Raw genomic sequence first — 16,819 nt, 5'->3', positions numbered from 1 at the left:
CTAGATGCAGTTCAAGCCTACATTATTTGTACAAAGGACCACACTACAGAGAACTGTCCCTCACTTCCTAGTCTAAAAGTAGTATACAAAGAAGTGTAAGAAGAACCAGAACCGGTGTACCTACTTAATCAGCACCGTCAATGGCATCCACAAAAATCAAGTATGTTCCCCGATCCATATTCTTCTTTCTAGCGTCCACAATATCATGCTCAACAATATAATACAATGTGGCAAAATCAACCTCCCTTCTCAAACTGGTCACAACAACCATTTCCTTCATCATCACCATGGCTGAATCAAGCAAGCCAATCTAATTGGCCAAATTTTCCCTACGCTCCACCATATTGGCAAAACAATGTGTATCCAACACAATGGTCCCCTCCCACTTCACAGAGTCAAGCCTGGCAGACAAACTGGCAAAGACTGATGAATCAGCCAGTAGGAACCATTCCACTCCCTCAACCTACACTTCCAACACTACAACAAAATCCCTAGTCCAACTTAAGACCACAACTCCCAGCCCAACCCAACCCAAACCCAAGTAACGGACTGGTTCAATCCATTCAAATAATAAAAACACCAAAACTAGAAACCAATCTTAGGGAGTGCAACGACCTTCAATTAAAGTCTGGGCACATTATAGAAACTGAGGGAGATAAAAATGTTCAAGTTGAAAATTAGTTACCCACAGAACAACCATTATAAGAAGAAGATGTGGTCAGACAATAGACTCATGACCAAGCAACCACATCTTCTCCCCCATTCCCAGAACGATTAATCATACCGCGCCCTATAAAAAATCCTAACTTTGATATTTTAGGAGAACTAAAGAATTTGTACATAAAAATCCCACTCCTCCAAGCTATCCAAGATATCCCAATATATATAAAGACCATCAAAGAACTATGTATAAAAAAACAGAGGAGGAGAATAACAAATAACCCAATAGTCTAAGTAGTTGGCGCTCTGTCTGATCTGTTATCAGAAAGAGAAGCACCTGCCAAATATGAAGACACAGGAAATCAATGGACAAACCTTTTCAAATGCCTTAGTTGATTTAGGGGCTACAATTAATATTTTAACGACCACCACTTGTTAAAAATTGGGCATTACATCAGTAGAACCAACCTCCACCTTATTAGAACTAGCTGATTGATCGATAGTTAGGCCAGAAGGTACACTACATGATGTCATGGTATCTGTTGATTCCTGGGAATATCCTACCGAATTTTTGATAATGAACCCAAAAACCGACTCGATGGACACCCGTTAATTTTAGGCAGACCTTGGCTTGTGACCGTTGATGCTTACATTGGCTGTCGACAAGGCAATATGACCATAACTAGAGGGAGTAATATTAAGAATCTAGCCCTATACCCTCCATCCCAGCCAAGTGTAATAATAATAAAAATAACAAACATCCTGTATCATACCTCACAGAAAACATTAGATCCCCATTAACCATAGAGGATGCCCTCGATTTTAAAGATCAAGTAGAGGATGATGTTATTAAAAACTTCATTAACCAAGCTGAATCCAGATCCCATGTACAATGTCACATGACAGAGGCAACATTTGACAATGAACTAGAATAAGATCCCCTCAAAGACACTCATTATCAAACAATACCCACTACCTCTATTTCAAACAATAAAACTATAGAGATTGAGCCAGGAAAACCTTGAACATCAACAATATCCTGACCCTTGAACAAGAAGAAAAACTGATCCAACTACTAAGAAAATATAAGGAAGCTTTTGCATGGGATTATCCAGACATGAAGGGAATCGACCCCCAGCTATGTATACACCACATTTATACAGAAAAGGATGCGAGACCCATTCGCCAACCCCAACGGAGACTCAACCCTCACCTGAAAGACATTGTGAAAGCTGAATTACAAAAAATTTTGGATGTAAACTTTATTTATCTAATCTTCGATAGCAAGTGGGTCTCTCCGCTAGTAGTGGTGCCAAAGAAGAATGGAAAGTGGAGGATTTGTGTAGATTATAGAGAATTAAACAAAGAAACCTAGAAAGACCACTTTCCCCTTCCATTCGTTGATCAGGTATTAGATACATTAGCAGGAAAGAAATTCTTTTCTTTCTTGGATGGCTTCAGTGGATACAATCAGATTCAGATTGCCCTTGAAGACCAGGACAAAACCACTTTTACCTGTCCTTGGGGAACATTTGCCTACAGAGTCCTACCCTTTGGCCTATGTAATGCCCCTGCCACATTTCAAAGGGCCATCCTTAGCATCTTTTCAGATTTAATAAATGAAGGACTCAAAGTATACATGGATGATTTCACACCGTACGAAGATGATTTCGACCCAACACTAGACACATTGGCAAAGGTGTTGCAATGATGTATCGCCACCAGGTTCTACTTGAGCCATGAAAAGTGATATAAGATGATGACTAAAGGACTCATCCTAGGTCATTATATCTCAGTGGTTGGAATACAGGATGATCCCTCCAAAATTCAAATAATTTTGCTAATACCTACTCCTACCACACAGACAGAGGTACGGAGTTTTCATGGATTTTTCTGGTTATTATAGGAGATTTATAGAACATTTTTCTTAAATAGCTACACCTCTATAAGCACTAACAGGGAATGTTGATTTTGTTTGGATAGATAAATGCAACTGTGCTTTTGAGGATCTGAAAAAGCTGGTGTCAACATTTCCAGTGCTCAGAGGCCCAAATTGGGACCTGCCATTTCAAATTTCATCAGATGCTTCGAACACAGCTATTGGAGCAGTCCTTGGGCGGTAAGAAGACAAAAACCATATGCAATCTATTATATTAGTAAGAATTTGTCTCTTGCTGAGCTAAACTATACTGTTACTAAAAAAGAATTTTTAGCTGTAATACTGCTGTAAATAAATTTAGGCATTATATCATTGGATATCATGTTGTTTTATATACAGATCACTCTTCCATAAAATATTTAGCAAATAAACCTATTACAAATGGTAGAGTAACAATATGGTTGATTTTATTGTATGAATTCAACATCACAATAAAAGATCGACCTGGGAAAGAGAATCCTATAGTTGACTTTCTCTCACGAATGCCGAAACTAGTGGACGCAGCAGCAGTCGAAGATCAATTTCAAGATCAAAATTTATTTGTTGTTACTGTCAAGACACCCTGGTATGCTGATGTTTCAAATTATTTAGCAGTAGGAAAATTACCAAAGCATCTAATCCCCAATGAACGAAAACAGATTGTGCAATGTAGCACTCGATTTTCTTGGATTGGGGGCTACCTATTTCATATAGGGGCAGATATGCACATCAGAAGATGCGTCCATGAAGATGAAATATTTGACATTTTGAAAGCTTGTCATGACGGACCATGTGGCGGACATTTCGCAGATCAAAGAACTGGTCACAAAGTTCTGCAAACAGGGTATTACTGGCCCACAATCTTCAAAGATGCGAAGAAATTTGTTCAAGCCTGTGACAATTGCCAAAGAGCAGGATGCCCTAGACAGTTTGACGAAATTCCTTTAAACCCACAGCTAGTAATCGAACCATTTGAGCGTTGGGTGCTCGATTTTGTTGGTTCGATCAACCCATCATCAAACCAAAAAACATATATTTTGGTAGCAACTGAGTATGTGACCAAATGGGTTGAAGCAGAGGCACTTCCAAGAGCTACAAAGGACTCTGTCATTCATTTCCTGTTCCAAATATTTGTGCGATATGGCCTCCCAAGAGACATAATCATGGACGGAGGACCACAGTTTGCAGGTAATAAAATCACTGCAACATTAAAAAACTATCATATTCAACACAAAATTACCACTTTGTATCACCCACAGGAAAATGGCCAAGTAGAGAGCACGAATAAAGTGATAGAGGCAATATTAACAAAAACCATTGCATCACACAGACGTGATTGGGCTACAAGATTGCTGGAAGCCTTGTGGGCATACCGAACAACATGGAGAAACACCACCGGTTATTCACCATATCAGCTAGTATTTGGAAAGGAACCCATATTTCCAATAGAGTTCGAAATACAAACGTTGAGAATAGCACAGGAGGTCGGTCTAGATTTAAATGAGGCCTAGACTAATAGACTACAAAAAATCAACGAGCTAGATGAAATTAGGCTCTCGACTCTTCAACATACTACATTAATCCAACAGCAGAAAGCAAAATGGCACGACGCCCTGATCAAAAAGAAAATCTTCCACGAAGGAGATTGGGCACTCCTATACGATTCTAGGTTTCAGGATTTTCTGAGAAAACTTTAGACTCGCTGGCTTGGACTGTATGAAATCTAGAAAGTGCATGACAATGGCACCATTACTTTGACTACTATTGATGGATCTGGACATACCTTTAAAGAAAATGGCCACCGAGTGCGACTATACCATAAACCGCTTACTCAGGAATCCTTCTACCAGCAACTCCGGGAAGATTCTGACATGCAGATTTTGGCTGAGGAAGAGAATTCTTCCTCGCCTTTGGTTCACTAAGTAATTTTATTGCTTTTAAATTTTGTACATAACTTTTTCTATTCTGTTTGTGTAAATTACTTTCTGTATAGATTTCTGCATTTCTGCAATTTTTTTTACATTTTGTTGTTCCTTTTCGAAGGAACAACACTTTCGCTGTTTTTCTGTTCCTTTTCGAAGGAACAACACTTTTGCATTTTGTTGTTCCTTTCTGAAGGAACAACATTTTTGCCATTTTTCTGTTCCTTTTTGAAGGAACAACACTTTTGCATTTTTTTGTTCCTTTCTGAAGGAACAACATTTTCGTTGTTTTGTTGTTCCTTTTCAAAGGAACAAAACTTTTTCATTTTGTTGTTCCTTTCCGAAGGAACAACATTTTCACCATTTTGTTGTTCCTTTTCGAAGGAACAACACTTTTTCATTTTGTTGTTCCTTTCTGAAGGAACAACATTTTCGTCGTTTTTCTGTTCCTTTTCGAAGGAACAACACTTTTGCATTTTGTTGTTCCTTTTCGAAGGAACAACATTTTTGCCGTTTTGTTGTTCCTTTTCAAAGGAACAACACTTTTGCATTTTTCTGTTCCTTTCCGAAGGAATAGAATTTCCACCTTTTTGTTGTTCCTTTCCGAAGGAACAACACTTTCACGTTTTGTTGTTCCTTTCCGAAGGAACAACACTTCCGCATTTTTGCTGTTCCTTCCGAAGGAACAACACTTTCGTTTTTTTGTTGTTCCTTTCTGAAGGAACAACACACCCACTTTTTGTTGTTCCTTTCTGAAAGAACAACACTTTCGTTTTTGTTGTTCCTTTCCAAAGGAACAACATTTCCACATTTTTGTTTCGTGCTTGCTTTATTTGCTGTTCCGATTAAGGAACAACTTCCGAGTATGTTTTTCTTTTTCTTGTCATTCCTCTTAAAGGAACTGTGGTTTTTGTGTGCAAATATTCTTTTGCTTTCCCTCTAAAGAAATAGCAGTTGTTCCATCCAAAGAACAACACTTTTTGAGTGCATTTTTCTTCCTTTTTTGTGTATGTGTGCTTCACCATTAGAGAATTTTTGTGAGTGATGTTCATTTAAGGCACAACTATACATTTATGCACGAATACAAAAATTAGAGGATACTGAAATCAGCAAACCAAAGAAAAATAGTTATCTTCAAATAAATGGCCTTGAATTGATAAGAGAAAAGAGGAAAGGACACAACTATTTATATCACTTTGTTGTCTTTATTTTCACTAACACCAATTTGATAGATTATTTTTATCATGATGGTTCTTTCTAAATCTCCATAATTCTCTTTGATCATTATTATTGAATAAGAATAAGGGCATATTTTCCTCTATTGAGATGTTCATACTTCTTCCACCATCCCTACTCTTAAGGAGTGTTGAGCCATCCTTTGTATATAAATAGAAAAGTGCTATATAAAAGAAATGAAGGAAAAGAAATCATATATATCTATATGATTACTAACATGATTTGTTAGATGAAGGATAGGGGGTCTCATCAAGAGCTAGCCTACCATGATCATAAGGAAGAAATTGAAGTGGCATTCCCACTATGGCCACCACATCAGGGATATGATCCAAGAGGAACATCAGAAAAATAAAAGGTCTTTGGAACAAGTGGTCTCATCATGAGCCGACCTGTCCAGCTTTCACTCCTTCTTGGTGAATGGCATTGTGATTCATCTGGTTACCAAGCCAGTACAATGGCCTCCATTTTGACATCGCACAACACTTTCCCAGGCATACACAAAGGATTATGGCTCCAAGGGTGAAATAAGCAACTCTGTCAAGGTTATGGACACCTGTGGGCAACAGAGCTCTGCTGATGGTATTGAAGTCATATTTTTCATACAACAATAGACATTATAAACCCTTATTCTTATATCTTTACAGTGATTCCAACTGAGATTATGTCATATAACCCTTTCGAACCTTTGATACATGAAAATCATTTATAAATCAGTCATAATAGTTAAAGTGGATAATGACCGCATAAGAACTTTTACTCACATCAGCTGTCCTATCCTCTATTTTTCGCATCATATCACAGAATTTCCATATTTATTAGCAATTTCCATCATAAGCCTCGATTTCAGTAATCCGCTCATTTTTGTAAACATGTCATATATCTATACACTGTTCCTTTATTCCATTGTACGATTGCAGTTCAACATGTTGCTCCTCTATTTGACGGTCGAGGACGGCCTATCACACTTCAGGGGGGCGTGGGTGATCTCCATAATTCACTGGCATACATGTCAGCTCATTATTCGGAGGTATTATGACTTCATCAAAACTCAGGAATAGCAAGTCTAACGATATTGTATTTCCCAATATGCATGGCTTGTTGTTCAAACGCCATTTCCGTGTTTTTCTCTATAAAAATTAACAGTGAGTTAAAGTTTGAACAACTTGTTGTTCCATCATCTTCTCTGTGTTTTTTTAACAGTGAGCTAAAAATTTGAACAACTTGTTGTTCCATCATCATCTCTGTGTTTTTATAGTGTGCTAAGCTTGAACAAGATGGGAGGAAGATCAATTCGCAGTGAGCCATAGGTGTTAATGGTCTCTGATGCTGCACGTGAAATCTTAGCAAGGGCAGGATGGATAGCCTACCTTAACTGTCTATAGAAATCTAACGAGACAGTGGCAATTGAATTTCTGCAGAATTTGCAGGAAAATCATTCCATGGTGAGAGGGAGACAAATAGCAGTAACAGATGAGATAATTTCTGAAGTTTCAGGACTGCCAGTCGTTAGACCTGTATGAACCTTGAAAAAGGTGATACTGCAAGATGCCATAACCATCTTCAGGGATGAAGGGTAGAACCTTACTATTAAAGGAAAAGGAGTCCTGTCGGTAACCCTGGGAGAGCCTTAGGTAGAATTGGCAAGAATTATCCAAAGCTACATCACTTGCAATGGCAGAAAAGATGTGGTAAGACCACGCCATCTAAAATTTTTAGATGTATTAAAACAAAAATGTTCTGTGAATTTACCTGCGTTCTTAAATTTTTTATTGCATGATGTTGCTCGAAGTATAAGAAAATCTCGCCATGTAGAATCAGTAGTAAGCCATCATGGTTTAATTCTATTGATAGTCAGTTACATTCTTGCCCAACAACAGAGTAGTTGGGAAGAATTGATTTTCTCGATAGATGGGGGACTGGCCTTACCAGCCCCAAAATGAAAACACATTGCTAGCATATCAATTAGACCATCAAAATGAAGACAATTTGTCAGATTGGCAAGAAGCAGAGGAATGTTGAGAAATTCCCATGAGAACAGTAGCCAACCTATAGAAATACATGATTCAGAAGACAAGCAACCCCCATGACTTGAAGGAGGGGAAAATGAAGAAGAATTAGAGGAAAACAAAGAAGAAGAACTGGAAGAGGAAACTGAGCAATCCGGACAGGAAGAAGAGGAGGAAACAGAGAAACATAGCGAAATTCCACTGCAAAACCCTCTACAAGAAGATGACTTGGCCCAAATTTTGGCCAATATGGGAAAATATGTCCAACCTCACAGCACACTCAACCCCGATATCGAAAAAGGGTCGCGGGAACACTCTGCTCATGATATGAGTGCATCTGAGGAGATGTGTGATGAGGAGGAGGAAGCAGAACAGTCCCAACAAACAATCTGCTCATGATAAGAGTGTATCTGGAGAGATGGGTGATGAGGAGTAGGAAGAAGAACAATCTTAGGAACACTCTATTCCCAATCAGAATACACCCGAAGAAATGCACGATGAAGAAGAATTCACCCAGGAGACAGAAGAACAAACCAGGGTTTCTACCCTTGGAAAACCTAAGCAATAGAACACTAAAGAAGTGTTCCAAGAAGGAAATATGGAAATTGGCCAAGGCGAGGGTATAATCCCTGAAGTACAAAGCCCAAGCCCAAGAAAAGAAACGACTATTCCTTCTAAGAAAACAAATGAAATTAAAAAGCTATGAAAGGAACAACAGAGACTGCTTAATGTAATTAAACAACTTCGCTGTTATGAAACCAGCTCAAGAAAAGATAGAAAAGATAGATCAACGCCTTAGAATTCAGCCTCTTCGAGGGGGCAACCTCCTTTACATTACATAAATGAACAATTCTTGTATGATTGAAATGACAAAACCTCCTTTCTATATATAGGAGTCTAAGGAGTCACAATATAATCCAGCCAACCTAACAATAATAATATAAAGCCACAAGAATAACAATAGAGGGATTCCATGGGCACATTAATAACAATATGGGGGCAATGGGGGCACAACAATATAAATAAGGGGTATAACTACAATAGTAATGGGTAATCACTAGTATTATAGGGACCCAACATGCCCCTCGCCTTCAAAAAAGTGTTGTCCTCAACGCTTGAGTAGTTCTGGATACTCTGCATAAAATTCTCATCCTCCCATGTGGAATCTTCAGCGGATAAGTTCTTCCACTTGATAAGGTACTCTGAAATTGATCGATTTCGTAGCTGTCGAGTTCTTGTTTCTATAACTACTTCTGGTTCCAATATAATTTTTCCTTCCTCGTCAAGTTCTGGCAATATTGTTTGAACTGGGAGCTTGTCGCCTATAACCTTCTTTAAGCATGAAACATGGAAAACTGGGTGCAGTCGAGAAGCTGCAGGAAGCTCCAATTTGTATGCCATAGTACCAATCTTTTGCAACACCTTGTACAGACCATAATACTTTGGTGATAATTTATTATCCTTCTTAGCTTGCTTGAGGGACATTTTCTTATATGGTTGTAGCCGTGGACATTTTCTTATATGGTTGTAGCTGTAGGGATACCCAATCACCTACATCAAAACTTCTTTCATTGGATGTTGATCTGCCTGTTGTTTCATTCTATTCTGTGCCAACACGAGGTTATCCTTTAAGAGTTGGAGGACTTGTTGTTGATGTTCGATGTGATGTTCCACTGCCTGAACCTTAAATTTTCTCTTAAATATGATGTGATGGATGGTGGTTGATACCCATAAAGTGCCATAAATGGGGTCATTTTTGTTGTTGTATGAAAGGAAGTGTTATACCACCATTCAGCCAGAGGCAACCATTTGACCCATTGTGTCTATTTATCAGATACAAAGCAACGGAGATATCCTTCCAAAAATTTGTTTACTATCTCAGTTTGCCCATCAGATTGAGGATGATAAGATGAGCTATGAGCTAATTGAGTACCAAGACACGAAAATAATTCTGTCCAAAAATTTCCAGTGAAAATGGGATCTCTGTCACTTACAATAATCTTTGGGATTCCATGTAGCTTTTGAATTGTTTCCATAAATGCAGTAGAAACTGTACTGGCTTTAAATGGAAGTGATAATGCACAAAAGTGTGCATACTTGGTAAGTCTGTCAACTACCACCATGATGACACTCTTTCCCTTAGACTTGGGTAAACCTGTGATAAAATCCATTGATACCTCCTCCCAACGTTGGCTTGGAATGGATAAAGGTTGTGATAGACCCGGTGTCTTAATTGTTTCAACTTTATTTTGTTGGAAAACCAAACATTCTGCCACAAAATTTTGAATATCTGATTTAAGGCCATCCCAAAAAAATTCCTTCTTAACCCTGTGGTAAGTTTTTAAAAATCCTGAGTGCGCTCCTAAGGGAGAAGTGTGCAATTCCATAAGAATCTTTTGTTTTAGCTGGGAATTCTTACAGAGGTATAAGCGATCTTTGTACCATAACGAATCATTTTGCCAGCTAAATGTATCAGACGTACTGGAATCTTGTTTTAGCTTTCAAATAAGTGCCCACACTTCTTCGTCATTCTTCCATTCCTCCCTTGCTTCATTTATCCAATCTAGTTGGATGATAGAAATAGCGCACAACAATGCTTCCACATCCTCATCCTTTCTTGAGAGTGCATCTGCCACCACATTTTGCTTCCCTTTTTTGTAGATGATTTCAAAGTCATAACCCAACATCTTTTTGACCCACTTTTGTTGCTCTTTAGAGGATAATCTTTGTTCTAAAAAGTATTTAAGGCTATCATGATCCATTTTTACCTTGAAGTGTCTTCCCATTAGGTAGGGTCACCATTTCTTAAGTGCATGGAGTATTGCCAACATTTCCTTCTCATAAATAGCTTTGCTTAAAAACTTTCCCTTGATTGGACGACTTTCAAAAGCAATGGGTCTTTCATCTTGCATTAGAACAACACCAATTCCATTTCCTGAAGCATCACATTCCACAATAAAGGTTTTTGTGAAGTCCGGTGTAGCTAAGACCGGTGCTTGGCACATTGCCTCTTTAAGATGTTCAAAGGCCTTTGTTGCTTCCAGAGTCCATGAAAATGCATCTTTCTTCAATAATGTCGTTAGAGGTGCTGCTATTCTCCCATAATTCTTAACAAACTTGCGATAATACCCTGTCAACCCAAGAAATCTACGCAGATGCTTTATGGATGTGGGGATTTTCCATTCTTTAATGGCTTTAATTTTGCTAGGGTCTACCTTAACTCCTTCATGAGATACAATATGACCCAAATATTCCACCTCCTGGACTCCAAAGGAACATTTGGATCTTTTTTCATATAATTGTTTCTCCTCCAATAGTTGTAGCACCTTGTCAACATGTTCAACATGATCCTTCCAAGACTTGCTGTAGATAATTATATCATCAAAAAATACTAACACAAATTTTCTAAGGAATGGTTTGAAAATTGAATTCATCAAACCTTGAAATGTTGAAGGTGCATTGGTAAGGCCAAAGGGCATGACCAAAAATTCATAATGACCCTCATGAGTTCTAAATGCCGTTTTCAGAATGTCTTCAATCTTCATTCTGATTTGATGATAACCTGAACGAAGATCCAACTCGGTGAAGTAAATTGATCCATGCAATTCATCCAGTAATTCATCAATGACAGGAATGGGGAACTTATCTTTAATAGTGAGCTTGTTGATCTCCCTATAATCCGGACACATGCGCCATGATCCATCCTTCTTTTGCACCAATACTACTGGAGCAGAGAAAGAACTTTGACTCGGTTGAATTATACCAGCCTCTAGCATTTCTGCAACCATACGTTCAATTTCACTTTTTTGGACATAGGGATATCTGTATGGCCTGATGTTTGGAGGAACACTTCTTGGAATCAGATGAATAGCATGATCATGATGACGCATAGGTGGGAGACCTTTGGGAGTCTCAAATACCTTGGAATGGTTGTCCAGGACTTTTTGGAGATCTGGAGAAATAGATGATTCTAATGTGGAAACATCTAGTGAACATAATTGTGCAATTACACCCCTTTGCTCCTTTTTTAGAAGCTTTGTCATACCATTAGAGCTTATTATCTTTCCTGGTTTCCCTGCAATACCCCTTAATTCAACTTCCTTTCCTTCCGTAGAAAATTTGATGAAAAGTTCTTGAAAATTAAAAACTACTGTACCCAGGGATTGTAGCCATTGGACTCCTAGTACAACATCAACACCTCCAATTGGAATGGAAAGCATTGGGCTAGTCAATACATATTCTCCCATGGATAGCTTGATATTATGGCACTTTCCAGATCAATTTATTGTTCCTCCATTTGCAATCATCATTTGACACTCTGGTGCTGGATATAGGAAGCAATTCAATTCTTTTGCTACCTTACAATGAATAAAATTGTGGGTGCTTCCTGAATCAATCAACACTATTACCTTTTTCTTCTTGATTTGTCCTTCTATCTTGATGGTTTGAGGAGTGGTAATTCCCGCAAATGCCTTACAAGATATGGTCGGATTTATTTTTTCTTCATCTAGGCTTTGTTCCTGGAGTATATCCTCTTCTTTTGACCTTTCTTGCTCCTTTTCTTCTTCCTCTTCACAATCTGTGTAGAATAATTTCTTCTCAACACATTTATGACCTTTAGTGTATTTGCTATCACAACTGTAACAAAGCCCTTTTGCTCTTTTTTCTTCCAATTTTTGTGGTGTCAACCTTATAGGTTGTGGAAGACTAGGGGCAACAACACTTCCGTCTTTACAGTTGTGAGTGGTATGCTTCCTGGTTGCCATAATTTTGCTTTCCATTTTTCTTGCTAACCTAAATGCCTTCTCTAATGAATCAGGTTCCCAAAGGCGAACATCATGTTGGATATTATCCTTTAAAGACCCTATGAACACATCAATCCTATGCTCCTCTAGAATATCTTTTACCCTTATGTTCAATTTTTGGAACTCCTCGATGTGCTCGATTATTGAACCCTTTTGTTTGAGACTTATCAATTGGCTAAAAAAAGTGTTGCTTTTTGTATCCTCATAATGTGCTATCAATTCTTCCGTAAAAATTGCCCAAGTGATAAATGGTTTATGAGAGCAAATCCATTGATACCATACAAATTGATTTGGTTCCAAATATAAAGTTTCCATACGTACCTTTTGTGTGTTTTGCACATTATTGAGATCGAAGAATTGCTCCATTTGTAATATCCAAGTGGTAGGATCCTTGCCATCAAACTTCCTCATATCGATTTTTGGAATATGGTGAGTCTTAGATCCAACATTAGCGTCTATGGAATCATGATTAAAATTTCTTTTGTTCTCATCATGAGTTTCCTTTAGTACCCTTTCACCCTTAGGGACCATTTCTTGTAGCAACTTATTCATATTTATCTTCAATTCGTCCATGTCTGTCTTCAAATCTATCTTCAAATCATCTTATCTTCTACGCCTTTCTTTAAATAGTACATCTTAGCTTCTACACCTTTCTTTAAACCATCCATCTTAGCTTCTACATCTTTCTTTAAACCATCCATCTTAGATTTTGATCCTTTTTGTGCAAGGGACAGTTGTTGCACTTGGTCTTGTAATTTTGATATATCATGTTGCATTTCTTCCTCTTCTTCATGAGTCATGCTAGAGATTTCAAGTTCCTTACTAGGTGTTTGCATTTTCTTTCCTCGAGGCATTAGTTATCAATAATAATGCTCTACTATGCCCTTTGAATTCCTTCAAAATAAATTTTCAAAGCAAAAATTTAAGAAAATATACACACCTTTTTTCACTTTGTAGGAGCTCGATATTGCCTCTGATGTATCTCTGTACTTTCCAATCATCTAGTTCTAAATTTGTGAGTTGTAGTAGCCCGCTATGTCCTCTTTCCAATTCCACAAGTCTGACCCAAATTGGATTCTCCAAGGAAGAGTTATGTGAAATCTCCCACAATGACTCGCTTATAGACTAGTTCAGTAGAGAGAACTTCTACGACGTTCCATGTGTTACTGTTTCAACCTTTGGATCTACAACTTGCATACAAGAAACTAAAGTCCATCCTCTTTCTGTACCTTCTTATGAAATTTCAATCTGATCCCCAGAGAGAAAGTTATGACAATTTTCCCCAGGTCACCTGGTTTGAATGTAATTCAGGAGTCTGCAAAAAGACCACATTCCTCAGATCATATCTCCACAAATATCGCACAAAAAGCTTTGAAATTCGGACCCAAGGTTTAGCGTGATTTCTTCTCAAATGGGTTTTTTTTTGTGACTTCTGAAACGTCATAGAAAAAATTGATAGCGAAAATGCCACGATGACCTGTTTGGAGCAGTGAAACCCTAGAATCCAAAGCTCTAATACCAAATGTTATGAAACCAGCTCAAGAAAAGATAGAAAAGATAGATCAACGCCTTAAAATTCAGCCTCTTCGAGGGGCCAACCTCCTTTACATTACATAAATGAACAATTCTTGTATGATTCAAATGACAAAACCTCCTTTCTATATATAGGAGTCTAAGGAGTCACAATATAATCCAGTCGACCTAACAATAATAATATAAAGCCACAAAAATAACAATAGAGGGATTCTATGGGCACATTAATAACAATATGGGGGCAATGGGGGCAATGGGGGCACAACAATATAAATAAGGGTATAACTACAACAGTAATGGGGTAATCACTAGTATTATAGGGACCCAACATTCGCCAACAAATAAGGGTCTTAAAAATGGGGAAGAATGCAAAAAGAACCCCTGGGGCAAAGCGTGCAGCCACCCAGGAAAAACCCCATAAGAAGAAGACCAAGAAGACTCAAGTCAAACCCGTTGTTATTCAGGATCGCAAGGAACAACATGTGGCTGTTACAAATGCAGAAGCACAAACAGACAACACACCAGTCTGTGATAAGGAAGTCCAGACAGAGGCAGTGTCCTCTAGCATTACGACCAACCAGACAGTTCGTGAGAAGGAAACACAGACTATAAAAACCAGATGTCGCAATAAGGAGATCCAAGTAGATCTCCAACCCAAAAATTTCGTGATGGATAATGACCCGAGGATAGTAACTCTGCAAAAATATTTGGCACAAGCCCAACAAACGATAGAAAAACTCACAGAGGAAACTGTTCCTCAAGAGAAATATCAGAAGTTATAACAACAGCTAAAGAACATCAATGCATCGGAAAGCCAGGCCTTCGATGCAGGGAAGAGAAAAAAGTCAAAAAGGTAACCCATAGACTAGACACAATTATGAATCATATGGATACCTTATGTTCTCTGTATAATGATGTTCTAGCGTGTAGGGCACCAACCAAAAACTATGCTTTTTTTATGGAAAGATATTTATAATTGAAAATTAAGGCTGTCAAGGCAGGGGTGCCTATAGAGATAAAAACCATTGATGATTTCATAAACTATTGTAAGCATTACAGGGTGAAAGTTCAACGATTGTTATGTGAGTTTTATTTACATAATCTTGTGTTAGATGGAGAAACAGAGAACAACCCAAGCCCTTTTGTGGGTGATATCCAGCTTCAGGCATTTATTTCTTTTGCTATCAACCAAATAAAATGGCTTAAATCCTACAATACCTTCCAGAGACAAGAGAATGGGCTAGATTTGTGGGTAAGGGGTGAACCTAGAAGCCCATTGCAGCTATGGAATAAACATAGGAGCTTAATGAGAACGCAGGGTGTGATCTAGACGTTGGGACCTATTCACACAACAATCATCTGGCAAGGGGTAGAATACTTCCTAACCATCAATGCCCTTGCCATAGCAGCAGCCAAATTCCGATACCATACTTCCAATCGGAATATACAAAACAGAGATCCATTCAATTATGAGAATTTTAAGCTAGCTGCTGACCACTTGGTTATCTATGGTGACCTCATCTTGAGAGAAGGCCCGTCTTGGTTAGGTTGTAGGTTCCAAAGTCCAATCATCTGGTATCCTGCACCAGGATATAGAGCCTTATATGAATTGCTTGAAGGTCAGACAGGGCATATTTTTGAAGTCTTAGCTAGGAATCATGGTTTTAGACCACTGACTGAAAATCCTTCTCCAGCCTATTCCCTAACTGCCTTGCATGTCAATTACAATGTTTTCATGAGGGCATGAAAAAGGGTAAGCAGGGGGGTGTGTTGAGCATTAGAAAAGGTATGTAATTGCCACTTATTTCTTTATCTTTTCCTTTAATTCATAACTTCTTTATATTCTAAGATGGTCATATGATGAAGGATTATGATAAAGTTAAAGAGATTTGTGATTAATGTAAAATGAATAATTAATGCATTTTTTTATGCAGAAAATGAAGAAAATGGAAGATCTCCATTTTAGAGGAAAAGACAAGGAAAATCCAACTGTTGTCCCTTTGATAGGAAACTGTATCCATATGAGGCAATCGAGATTGGAGCACATGGGCCAGGAAAAGGAAGAAGAAATGCAATATCACCGCAAGAGAACGAAGGGATAACTGAAGATTAAAGATACGGTGAATCTCGCTACCTCAAAGCTATCTTTATTTTTGGTATTTCCGCCTGGCCACTATAAGAAGGGACAACATTGATAGCCCAACAGGGTGGATTATTATTGATTTATAGAATTCATTGTTGTAACTTGAACTTTTATCATCGACTCTCTTTAAAGAGTGATCACTTTAACTCTATTTTTATGATTAATATATAAACTTCATTGCTTTTCCATCATCTGATTTTGGAGTAACCACAACAGTGCATCCCTAGTGGCTAAGGGCAAAGCCCTAGTGGATCACTTGCTTCCTGTATCATTATTTTCCAATTACAAGTCGTGTGTGGTTTGATTTCCTTTACTTGCTTTATTTAGTAATCTACTGTTCCTTGACATTTCATTTACTTGCTCTATTATATTGAATTCATATTTGAATAGTAAGATTATTATTTGTAACTGAAGATGTTGTGCTATTCATTCTGAAATCATATCGCGTTGTCTAATTCGGACATTGTTGTTCATTTACAGATTGACACTACTGTTCATTTACAGAGTAACGATGCTATTCATTTACAGATTGACACTACTGTTCATTTCCAGAGTAACATTTCTGTTCATTTACAGATAGACATTACTGTTCATTT

This window comes from Pinus tabuliformis, chromosome 2_2 (genome assembly GCF_031772625.1).
Source record: "Pinus tabuliformis cultivar Carrire ecotype Pingquan chromosome 2_2, CPIR1, whole genome shotgun sequence".
NCBI classification, from domain to species: domain Eukaryota; kingdom Viridiplantae; phylum Streptophyta; class Pinopsida; order Pinales; family Pinaceae; genus Pinus; species Pinus tabuliformis.
This window is presented reverse-complemented; position numbering follows the sequence as displayed.